This window comes from Chrysemys picta, chromosome 10 (assembly GCF_011386835.1).
Source record: "Chrysemys picta bellii isolate R12L10 chromosome 10, ASM1138683v2, whole genome shotgun sequence".
Lineage (NCBI taxonomy): Eukaryota > Metazoa > Chordata > Testudines > Emydidae > Chrysemys > Chrysemys picta.
In genome coordinates this window covers 11515742-11526573 of record NC_088800.1, presented here as the reverse complement: position 1 = coordinate 11526573, position 10832 = coordinate 11515742, and the positions used below count along the sequence as shown (strand labels likewise).

The window sequence follows — 10832 nt, the reverse complement described above, 5'->3', positions numbered from 1 at the left end:
CTAAATCTTATGCTTTGAGAGGTAAACTGCAGGAGTAAATAAGGAGTAATTTTCCTGAATGTACAACATCACACCATCAGCTAGGTACATTAGAGGGGGTTCCACTTTCCTCTGCAGCAGCAGGTATTGGTCACTGCTACAGGCAGGACGTGAGCCATGAGGGCTCAGTGGACTGATCCGGTATGGCAAATCTCTATCTGTAAAAATAACTGGTTATTCTTACCATTTCCTTATATTGAAACAGAATTTCCTGCTCCCCCCGTCTCCTCACTCAGATTTTTCTGAGGCTTGTGTAGGTGACAGACCTGTTTTTGAAGAGTGTTGAACTCTGGCATAAAGCACCCGTACAGTGAAATAACTGCATTAAAGAGCAATTAGTGGAGACTGAGTTGGAAGTCTGGGCCCAGCATTAAAAGCCTTTGATCACAGCCAAGGCAGATGTGTTGGACATCAATTACCAAGTGATGCCTGTTTTTTATCTTGGTTTTCCTGTTTGTGTCACATAAACATTTAGCAAATGCACTGTGTTAATTAGCTTTATTTTATTTCTATGTCAAACGGTCTCTATTTTATTGCTACTCCTATAGAATTAGATATACAGGGCCAGATTCCCTCCTTTGCTAACAGATGCTCAGCTCAGTAGAGTGGGGATGAGGGACTGATGGGGATGGTATGAGGGGATGGCCTACAATGGCATGTGGCCCACTGGCAACTGCCAGTAGCAAAAATCCCCAACTGCTGGAGACGGGACACTAGATGGGGAAGGATCTGACCTACTACAGAGAATTCTTTCCCAGGTATCTGCCTGGTGGGTCTTGCCCACATGTTCAGGATCTAACTGATCGCCATATTTGGGGTCAGGAAAGAATTTCCCCCCAGGTTAGACTGGCAGAGACCCTGTGTGTGTGGGGGTGGGTGGGGGGGAGTGGTTCACCTTCCTCTGCAGCATGGGGCATGGGTCACTTGCAAATTTAAACTAGTGTAAATGATGGATTCTCTGTAACTTGAGGTCTTTAAACCATGATTTGAGAACTTCAATAACTTAGCCAGAGGTTAGGGGCCTATTTCAGGAGTGGGGGGGAGGTTCTGTGGCCTGCAATGTGCAGGAGGTCAGCACTAGATAGGACCACCAGATGTCCCGATTTTATAGGCATGGTCCCAATATTCATGTCTTTGTCTTATATAGGCGCCTCTTACCCCCCACCCTCTGTCCTGATTTTTCACAGTTGCTATCTGGTCACCCTAGGATTAGATGATCACGATGGTCCCTACTGATCTTAAAGTCTACGAGTTGGTTATGGCACCCTGAGTCTATGGACCAGCAATGCCATGAGTTAGAGCAACCTTGGGGCTGCTGTACCACTTCTGCAGGAGCCATGGGGATAGGGGGCGTTGGCAAGATGGAGAAGGAAGAAGCCAATGCAGATCTATATACTGGCTATTTAGTGACCTGCAAAGGCCTGTAGGCGATAAGAGGCACCAGGGACTGGCCTGGCTCTGAACAGGGGAGGCATTTAGGCGCTTAGTTCCCTAGGACTTAGGTGCCTAAATACTTTGGAGTGTCTGGGCCAACTGCCTTCCCCCTGTCTCTGTTCCCAAATAAGGCTGACGGTCATGGGGAGGTGTACAAAGAGTTATCAGTGCCTCATTTACTATTTGGCATTCTTCATTTTTATAATCCTTTTCTTCCTCACCTCTCAAACAACCCTTCTGTAGAAGGCCAGTCACAAGGACACTGCATGGAGGAAAGAGAGCATATTCCATCAATACTGTTATACAAATAAGTCTCCTTTGAGAGTCCTTTTTAAAGGCTCATTAACATTAGTTAATAATTTCCAGCTCTTCGTTAGTCATTTCCTATTGTCATATGTTTAAAAAAAATCCATGAGATTAAAGAGGCAGATTCCATCAGGGTCCTTGTGCTGCTCAGTGGAGTTTGTAGCCCGCTAAGTATAAAGAAACTTAGTGGGAACGTCGGTCTCGTGACTGTCCTCTCAACCCGCAGAGCTCTGAATGTGCAACCCAGGCTTTTGAGTCATGCTGTGAGGAGGCACACAGCAAACCACAGATGAGAAGGAAACTTGAGGATGTTTAGCTTTCATTTCTTTGTGAGATCTAAACTCTGGGTTGAAGATGCAGCATTTCCAGCATTTAATTCACAGGAATGGACATCGAGAAAAGGGTGAAATCTGGATCTAAAATATGTAGGCTTCTTCTTAATCAATAGGCAAAGTTTCCAAATAATGCAGCTATTTAGTACGAAGAAATGCAAATTTTGTAGGGTAATTTGTATGCAGTCAGTGGTCACTCTGTGAACAGACAAATTATCATTACTAATGTTCATCATTCCCGTAATAAACAGATAGTTCTTGGTGACATTTTCTTGGGGTGGGAGGAGGGGCTACGATCATAGATGCTTTTACCCATTTAGCTGCATGAAGTAACCTAGACCTAGTAGTTGTTTCTTATATGAAATTTTGCATCAAACAAAGAGAATCTGATATTGCATGTCTGTAAACAAAGTGATTTCTGGCAATCACTTAATGCATACGGACCTGCATAGCTTAGACTGGGGGAAGGGGGAAATAGTGGTACTATTCCAAGTTCTGTTTCTAAGCCAAGCTCTGCCCTAAATGAGATGTTGTTCAGAGGCCTATGCTCTTAACTTGTCCAAGGTAACAAATGTCCAACACTGCCTGTTTTATAAAATTGTTTATAAAAATCAACAAAAAAATGGAGACAAATAGAGTGGTAGAAACTGACTTGTGTAGGTTAAAAGAACTGGGATCAGGAGTCTTCAGGGCACCTGGTAGAGTCACAGGTTGGCATGACAATTAGGTGACAGGTTTCTAGAAATGGGAGGAATGTTAATAGTTGAAATCACCAAAATGTGTTTGGATCAGTAACTGTTAATGGGATGAGGTTGCCACCCCTTATTGGACATTGTTTATTTGGGGGCCACTACATAAGTGGGACGTGTGGACTGGAAAGACTGAACTTCACCATTATGGCTCCCACCTTCATCATCTTCTGGGCCTCTGGTATCCACCATGACCCCACTGGGCCTCTGTCATCCTGATCCTGAATGGCATCCTGTTCAGGTCAGGCCACAGAAAGAGGGGACAATTTGACATTGCCACGTCCACCAACTTTGGGTAAACCCTGAACGGCAGCTGAGATGTGAGATTTAGGTTCCTACTCTGACATTCACTCTCATTTGTCATTTTCCCTCCCTACCTTATTTCTCCTCTTTTCTATTGCTCTCCTTTGTCCTTCTGTCTAACCAGAGTCTGGCTTAGCCAGAGAAAACAACTCTTCTCCTTTTCAACACTGTGGTAAGCCTGTGACCAGAAAAGCTGCTAAAAGCAATGTCTTAAACTGCCTGACATTAATAAAAGTGGCCAGATCTTGAGTGGCACTTGCCGTGCTTGTGTTTCTCCACCAGCCAGGCTGCAAGTGAAAGCCAGTGTCAGAGACAGAAGCTACATTTTTCTCTCTTTGCCATTCTCTCCTCTCCCTTTTGCATAAATTTCTCTTCGTTTGTCTTAAAGAAAACAGGATCAGACTTCATCAACTGCTCCTGACCATCTCAGCTAACTTTTTCTCTTTTTCCCGCAAAAGGGCAGTTAATGCGATCTTTAATACCATCTAAAACACTGCCAAGCACTAAGGATTTCTGTATGAGAGCTCTCTATAGGTAAAGCAAAAGGGAAGAAGGGCTATTGTTAAAATGGAAGCCCTCTTTAATACTTTACATTTTAAATGCTATAATCGTTTTTCCTTTTTCTATATCTTTAATAAAAGATTTAAAAGATCATTAATGGTGGCTGTTACAGTGGGAATTGCCAGCGAAGATTTGACAGAAAACCCCGGACCACGCTTAACTGTTTAATGTTGTAACAGTGAACACGGGTTTCATTAACATCTTATCCCTTGTTCGGCCAGGACACCACCTGTTGAACACAAGAGATGTCACTCAAAATGTATAGTGTAGGTATTCATAATACGTGCTCTTTTGGGCTCCGCTCTTCCTCACCAGGTTTAAATACACTCATGGGGTCTCCTGAGCTTCATGTTGGCGGCTTCCCCTCTGTTGGGCTTCAGAAACCCCCCTAAGATCTGATAGGTTCCTTGGTCTTGCCTCCTTTTTGATTTGGATGGAGGTGCCTGTAACTTACGTCACTGAAAGGAGCAACAGAGGGTCCTTGTGGCACCTTTAAGACTAACAGAAGTTAGTCTTAAAGGTGCCACAAGGACCCTCTGTTGCTTTTTACAGATTCAGACTAACATGGCTACCCCTCTGTCACTGAAAGGTAATGTCACTCACAGCAGGCCAAGCAGATCTGCACAATAATGCCCTCCCTCTCCTTTCTCATATGTTTGATCAGTTATGAAACAGTGAAGAACCTTGACATTTAGAGTATCTTGCTTAAGCATCTGGGTTAATACCTTGCTGACATGGACAAGGGGCAGTTCACACCACCCACCACAGCTATTGTTTTGAGTTTTCGCCAAACTCAGGCAGACACCTCCGCATCAGTTACACTTGGCTCACATTCTGAAAGTTTTCTTAGCCCCCATAAAAAGGTGAGCCTTCACTGAGCCTTGAGGTCAATGGAGTTAAGCAAGTGTATAACCACTGTAAGTAAGAGAATATTCAGGCCCTTATTTTTTCACTTTACAGCGCTGCAACTTTCTCGCTCAGGGGTGTGAAAAAATACCCCCCTGAGTGCTACAAGTTTCAGCACTGTAACGTGCCAGTATAGATGGTGCTCCCAGCATTGGTAGCTACGCCCCTCGTGGAGGTGAAGGTACCCCTCGTGGAGATTTTTTAAGAGTGCTAGGAGAGCGGCAGTGCTTTAATGTTGCCAGTGAAGATGTGCCCAAAATGAAAGCATAAATTTGAGAGCACAAGATGGCATCTTGGGAGAGATGTCGGCATGTCAAATAAATACCCCTATAAAGCTCCCAAATCTGTGCATACTACATACCTCTCTTATGGATAGTATAGTTTATCTACTTTACATTTAGCTAACTATGCCCAGAAAGTGTGTTAAAATAGATGATATTGTTTCCAGCAATTTACAATAAAAGCTTCAGTGACTGTAAAAGAACATGGGTGATTCATTTTAATCTCAGTAAATATCTATTTTCAGCACAGGATAAGATCAGGACAAGTTCTCAATATTTCCTGTTTCTTGCTTATTCTTATAAATAAATGGCCTAGAAACTAGGGTTCAGAAAACCACAAATAGAGCAAATACAGGAAAGGTTCTTTGGAAAGTAGATTCTGGTGATGGATGAGTCACTAGAGCCACAGAACTTGTCTGGAACCGAAGAGCAGACATCACTTACCTCCCCAAATACCTCTTTGCTTTGGGAAAGCTTCAGCAAATGATGCAGGAGGGAACAAAAAACATTGCTGTGGAGAAGAGGCTTTCGTTCCAGCTCCATGTCAGCTGGTGTGTGATAATCCTTTATTTGTCATTCAGGTATTCTGTTATCATTTTATCATATTTCCACTGGGGCACATAATGCACCTTTACTACTGTTCTTATAGCAAACATACACACTGCACATTTGTAGAGGACAAATAATTAATTATAAAATGGCATACACCTATGAACTGTGCTGATGGTATAATATACAATGGATATAACTTTGAGAATTAGTCACACAGAATCAGGTGCAGCAACCAGCACAAAATAATGCCGTGCAATCTCCAGTAATATTCACCTTCTTTAGAAATTCCACATTTCTTATTCTGGTCATTGTTTATCTCTATTGAAAATATCCTATAATTAGTGTTTTAGCCTCAATCTAGGCCTCCTTGCATATACAGCTTGTGGTTTACCTGCTTGCTCTACTTGGGTCTATAATAATTTCCAATACCAGTTTCTTTTTGTTCCCATTTTTCACCAAAAGGCAAAACCCTCTTTGCTTTAATGTCCAATTTGCACAAGTGCTTTATTTCTTGTTTTATAACTTTCTCTTGTCACATCTCTGGAATCCTGTTGAGTCCTGTCATGGAAATTTGATAGGTCAACTAGTTTGCTGGTTAACAGAAAGATCACCTCTCCATTAGTGGCCTTGCAACACATTTGTAGTTTGGCTGTCTTGGCTGTAATATAATGCTATACAAATGTATACACAATAAATAGAATTAGACTTGGCAGAACTCAATTTTTATTTTTTATCATTCTGATGGATAATGTCGATGTTCATTTTTAAGCATTTTTTTATTTTTATCAATTTAAATTTTCACAGCTGTGGGAAATTATGGAGGGGTGTCAGACAATTATTCAATGACAGTAGATGTTGCGAGTCAAAGTTAAAGCTTTATAAACTATTAAAAACTCAAATTGTTAACATCTTATGTTAAAATGTACAAAATAAATATAAAATCAACAAATCATACCCATTTTTACTATTCCTTCACTAGTCCATTTGTAACAAGTCTAATCCGAAAGTCTAAATCACTGTGATTTTGAGTGTAATAAGTTCTGAAGCAGCATTTTTCTCCCTTTGTCTATCTGTACATTTTGATTATCAATGAAAATACTTTTTCATCAGCTTTGTGTGTGTGTACAGTGAAACTGATGTTTCTCACATTTATCAGTAAAAATCTAATGAAGCCTAGATATAATATATTTGGGGTGTGTTCAGAACCAACAGAACAGGTTTATTAAGGGCACATGGCTTTTGTTCCAAAAGCTATTGAATACCTGAAACAAATATGGGATTTTTTTGGTTTTTAAATTTTGATAAGTTAGAAAGAGAGTGATGAAAAATATCACACCTATAGTGAAAATGGCAAAAAATTGTTTCTTCATTTTTGGCAAGGATACACAGTTAATTTTTGGTTCTGAGGTAACTTCCTCTGGAGCCATTCCCTTCTGCTTGCATAAGCTTAGCAAGGTTGGCCTGGTTAGCACTTGATTGGGAGACGCCTATTGAAGTGGCATGACACTCTTCCCTTTGAGCCATTAATGACTTAAATGAATACCAGAGCTCAGCGATATACACCTTGAACTTGCATTCTTCTTAGCATATGCGCAATGTGCTTCAGGTGGCATGTGACCAGGATTCGTCACCAAATTTGGTTTGCTGGTTGGATCATTAACTTCCCTGGCCTAGGCTGGGTACTGACAAGGAGTGTGACATGAACACTGATCCATGCCCCCCAAACTTGCATTGCGGCCCTGATACTTCAATGGGGCTATGCATGGTGGGTAGATCTGCCTATGCAACTGTATCTTGCACGATCAGGGCCCAAGTTAAGTTTGGCCTTGATCAAACATGCTTAGACATGTGATGAGTAACCATACTCATGGGAGTAATCTCATTGCCCCGATCCTGCAGTTGGATTCACATGGAACCCAGTGCATGCACCAAGGGTCTGCCTATCCAGATCTGGCTGGGCCACAGAGTTCAGTGGCACTACTCCCATCTCTGTTTACAGGATTGGGGGCTTGGGCACTGTTGTTACAAGAGGGTTTTTTGCACTGATGTAGCTATGTTGCAAAACCTCCACCGCAGATTCACTACACAAGCCCTGCTTAGCACTGGGGTAGTGTGTTTACATTAGTCATTTGCACCAAGTTACACCAGCGCAAATTTCCCTACTTTAGACAAGCCCTTAGTTAGCATCTGTATTTCCACCGAAGATACAGTGCCGGATTCCCCCTCGCCCTGTACCTTGCATAGTGACTTACACTAGAGCAAAGCAACTGTTAAGTGTTATCAGATTAGAATGATAGTACATTACATCCATTTTTCCCTGATGAAAATCTACCCAAGGGGTAGGGAAAGTGAGAAAGAGGCCTAGTCTACCCTTAAAAATTGGATCGACCTACCTATGTTGCTCAGAAGGACTGAAAAATTTCAAAGTAGTAAGGTTGACCTAACCATTGCTGTAGGCGTGGCTAGGTCTACTGAAGAATTCTTTAGTCCACCTAACTACTGCCTCTCAGAGAAATGGATTCATTACCTTGATGGAAAAACCCCTTCCATTGATTTAGGAAGTGTCTACACAATGGTACTACAGCGAGAGCTGTAGTGGGGCCATAGTGTAGACATACCCTGAGGCCCGAAGAATACTACAGAAATGCTATGCATGGTTACACTTGTCTATTTTTACTACAACTATTAGAAACAAAGGTGGCTTTTTTACAAACAAAAACATTATTAACTTTGATATGTATTGAGGTCACATTAGTGTTTGTTAATGTTTTTCGTTAGTGATCTTTATAATCATATTACTACATTATTTTCTTTTACCAGCATTACTTGGAAGGATTAGACTTTTATCGGTAAATGTGTAAATGTCCATAAAAGTAGATCTCGCCATACGCACGCAAACCACCAAAAAAAAAAAAATTCCATTGATGATAACAGAAATGTACAGATTTGCTGGCAAAGGAGGGAAAACGCTGCTTGAGAAGGTCTAATAATTTGATTTTAGGATCTTCACTGTATATTTTGACACTTGATGTTATAAAGCTTCATCTTCACGAATCTCAACGCCTGTCATTAAATGATTGTCTGACCTCCCGCCCCCCGCCCATTTCCTGCAAGTGCAACATTTTAAATGGACACAAAGCAGTAAACAATGCTTAAACATAAACATCGATATTAGCCTTTGAAATGATATAAAAATAAAGCCTGAATTCCGCCAAGCCTAATTATAACCAGCAGGCTGCTTGGCACCAACTTTTCCAGCCTGCAGTCACTGACTGTCCATTGCTAGCTGACGCGCGGATGGCTTCGGCATCGGATTGATCTCCTTTTATTTGTATCAAACTTTCCCGACACGCCAGGCTCTCCCCGCCCCGAAGGTAAACTGGGAAGCGGCTAACCCAGAGTGGGATTTCCCTGCCGGTGCACTGGGATTTCCCTGCTCTTCGGGACACTCCGGCGGCTCCACTTCCCCCTCACTCACGGCGGAGGCTCCTGGAAGCCCCGGCGCTGGCTGGGCTCCTCCCCTGCGAGTGTCGGCGGCGGCTGCGGCTGCGAGTGTCTGCGAGGAAGCTGCTGCCGGAGCCGCTGGGGAGGAGGCGGGGAGCGGAGCCCGGGACACCCCAGCAGGTAAGAGAGCAGCTGCCTCGGGCGCGGGCAGCAGGGGCAGGCAGCGAGGGGCGGTACGGACACACGAGGGGCCAGGGGAGCGGGCCCTGCTCCTGCCCCGGGAAGCTGAAGGCCAGACCCGGGGGGAGGAGGAGGGACTGTGGGGTGCACTGGCCGACGGGGTAAACGTGTGGAGGGTGGGTACTGGGTGCATTGAGGGGCGATGTGGGGGGGAGGGTGGGCACTGGGTGCATTGAGGGAAGGTGGGGGTGGGAGAGGGTGGGCACTGGGTGCGTTGAGGGGCGGTGGGGGTGGGAGAGGGTGGGCACTGGGTGCGTTGAGGGGCGGTGGGGGTGGGAGAGGGTGGGCACTGGGTGCGTTGAGGGGCGATGTGGGGGGGAGGGTGGGCACTGGGTGCGTTGAGGGAAGGTGGGGGTGGGAGAAGGTGGGCACTGGGTGCGTTGAGGGGCGGTGTGGGGGGGAGGGTGGGCACTGGGTGCGTTGAGGGGCGGTGTGGGGGGGAGGGTGGGCACTGGGTGCGTTGAGGGAAGGTGGGGGTGGGAGAGGGTGGGCACTGGGTGCGTTGAGGGAAGGTGGGGGTGGGAGAGGGTGGGCACTGGGTGCGTTGAGGGAAGGTGGGCCCTGGGTGCTTTGAGGGGCGGTGTGGGGGGAGGGTGGGTGCGTTGAGGGGCGGTGTGGGGGGGAGGGTGGGCACTGGGTGCGTTGAGGGGCGGTGGGGGAGGGTGGACACGGTACACTGACTGAGGGGAAGGTGGGGAGGGTGGGCACTGGGTGCATTGTGCAATGTGGGGCTGGGCACTGTGTGCATTGGGGAAGGTGGGGGAGGGGACACTTAAAGAGATGAGGGAGTAGTGGCATGGGGTGCACTGGGGGAAGGTGGGGGGATGTGACGATGGGAGTTGTAGTGAAGGGGGGAAACCCTAGGTCCTCTTCTGTAATGGATGGGATTTCCCTTTGCTTGATTTCCCTTGGGACAGCAAAGCTACTCACTAGTACTTGGTTATTAAACCAGGACACTGGCTTCCTCTTGTCCCTCCAGTATCAAACCCTGTCAGATCCTTTTCAAACAACAGGTTTGGTGATTGATTTGCTTAGGAACACGTAAGCGGAAAACCAATGGCTAATACTCGTATTATAGGCTTCACTGTGACTGTTGGGAAATCTATGTGGCTGGAGCAACATTTGAAAGCCAAGTGATGATGACTGGGTTGAAGTGTAAATAAACTGACAAATGTAATAATCAGATTATATTTGTTTAAGCAAATCATGCAGTTGTGAGCATTGGACACACAGCAGTTGGCAAACATGGCATCTCCCTTCCCACCCACAAACTAATTGATAATCTGTTGCTATCAAATCTCCAGTTGTAATATACCACAGGACAAACAAATTTTACTTCATTTCTCGGGCACTCCACCATAAGCATTTCTCTTCCCCACATCCAGCCCTCTCCCTGATGGGTTTTTAATGCATTTTATATTGTTGATCAGCATCTGTTTTGTTAGTGTGAATGCTACCTTGGTTTAGGTTAACTACAAAATGAATGCTCTTTAAAATAATTGTAGGATGGGTTTTAAAGGGAATTTGGATTTAGTTGTGGTACAGTACAATTTTCTGGGTACTTGCTGAACTTTGCCAATCATATTTCTTGACTTTTGGCCAGGTAATAATAATACTTGACCCCTTCATAGCAGGTTTCATCAATAGATCTTAGAGATCTTAGAGATGAAGCATGATCTTGTGGC

General features: G+C 44.5%; 1 protein-coding gene across 4 annotated transcripts in view; it reads left to right on the top strand.

The window, feature by feature from the left end:
• Positions 1–8568: 8568 nt before the first annotated feature.
• MCTP2 (multiple C2 and transmembrane domain containing 2) overlaps positions 8569–10832 on the top strand; it is a 168957-nt gene continuing 166693 nt past the window's right edge. For 2 of the 4 annotated variants that reach the window (XM_065559228.1, XM_005294860.5), the window contains exon 1: positions 8727–9087. The gene's annotated coding sequence lies outside the window, so the exon portion shown is untranslated. Of the gene's footprint in view, positions 9088–10832 lie in introns of all 4 variants that reach the window. The other 2 variants (XM_065559229.1, XM_005294863.5) reach the window with 2 other exon arrangements.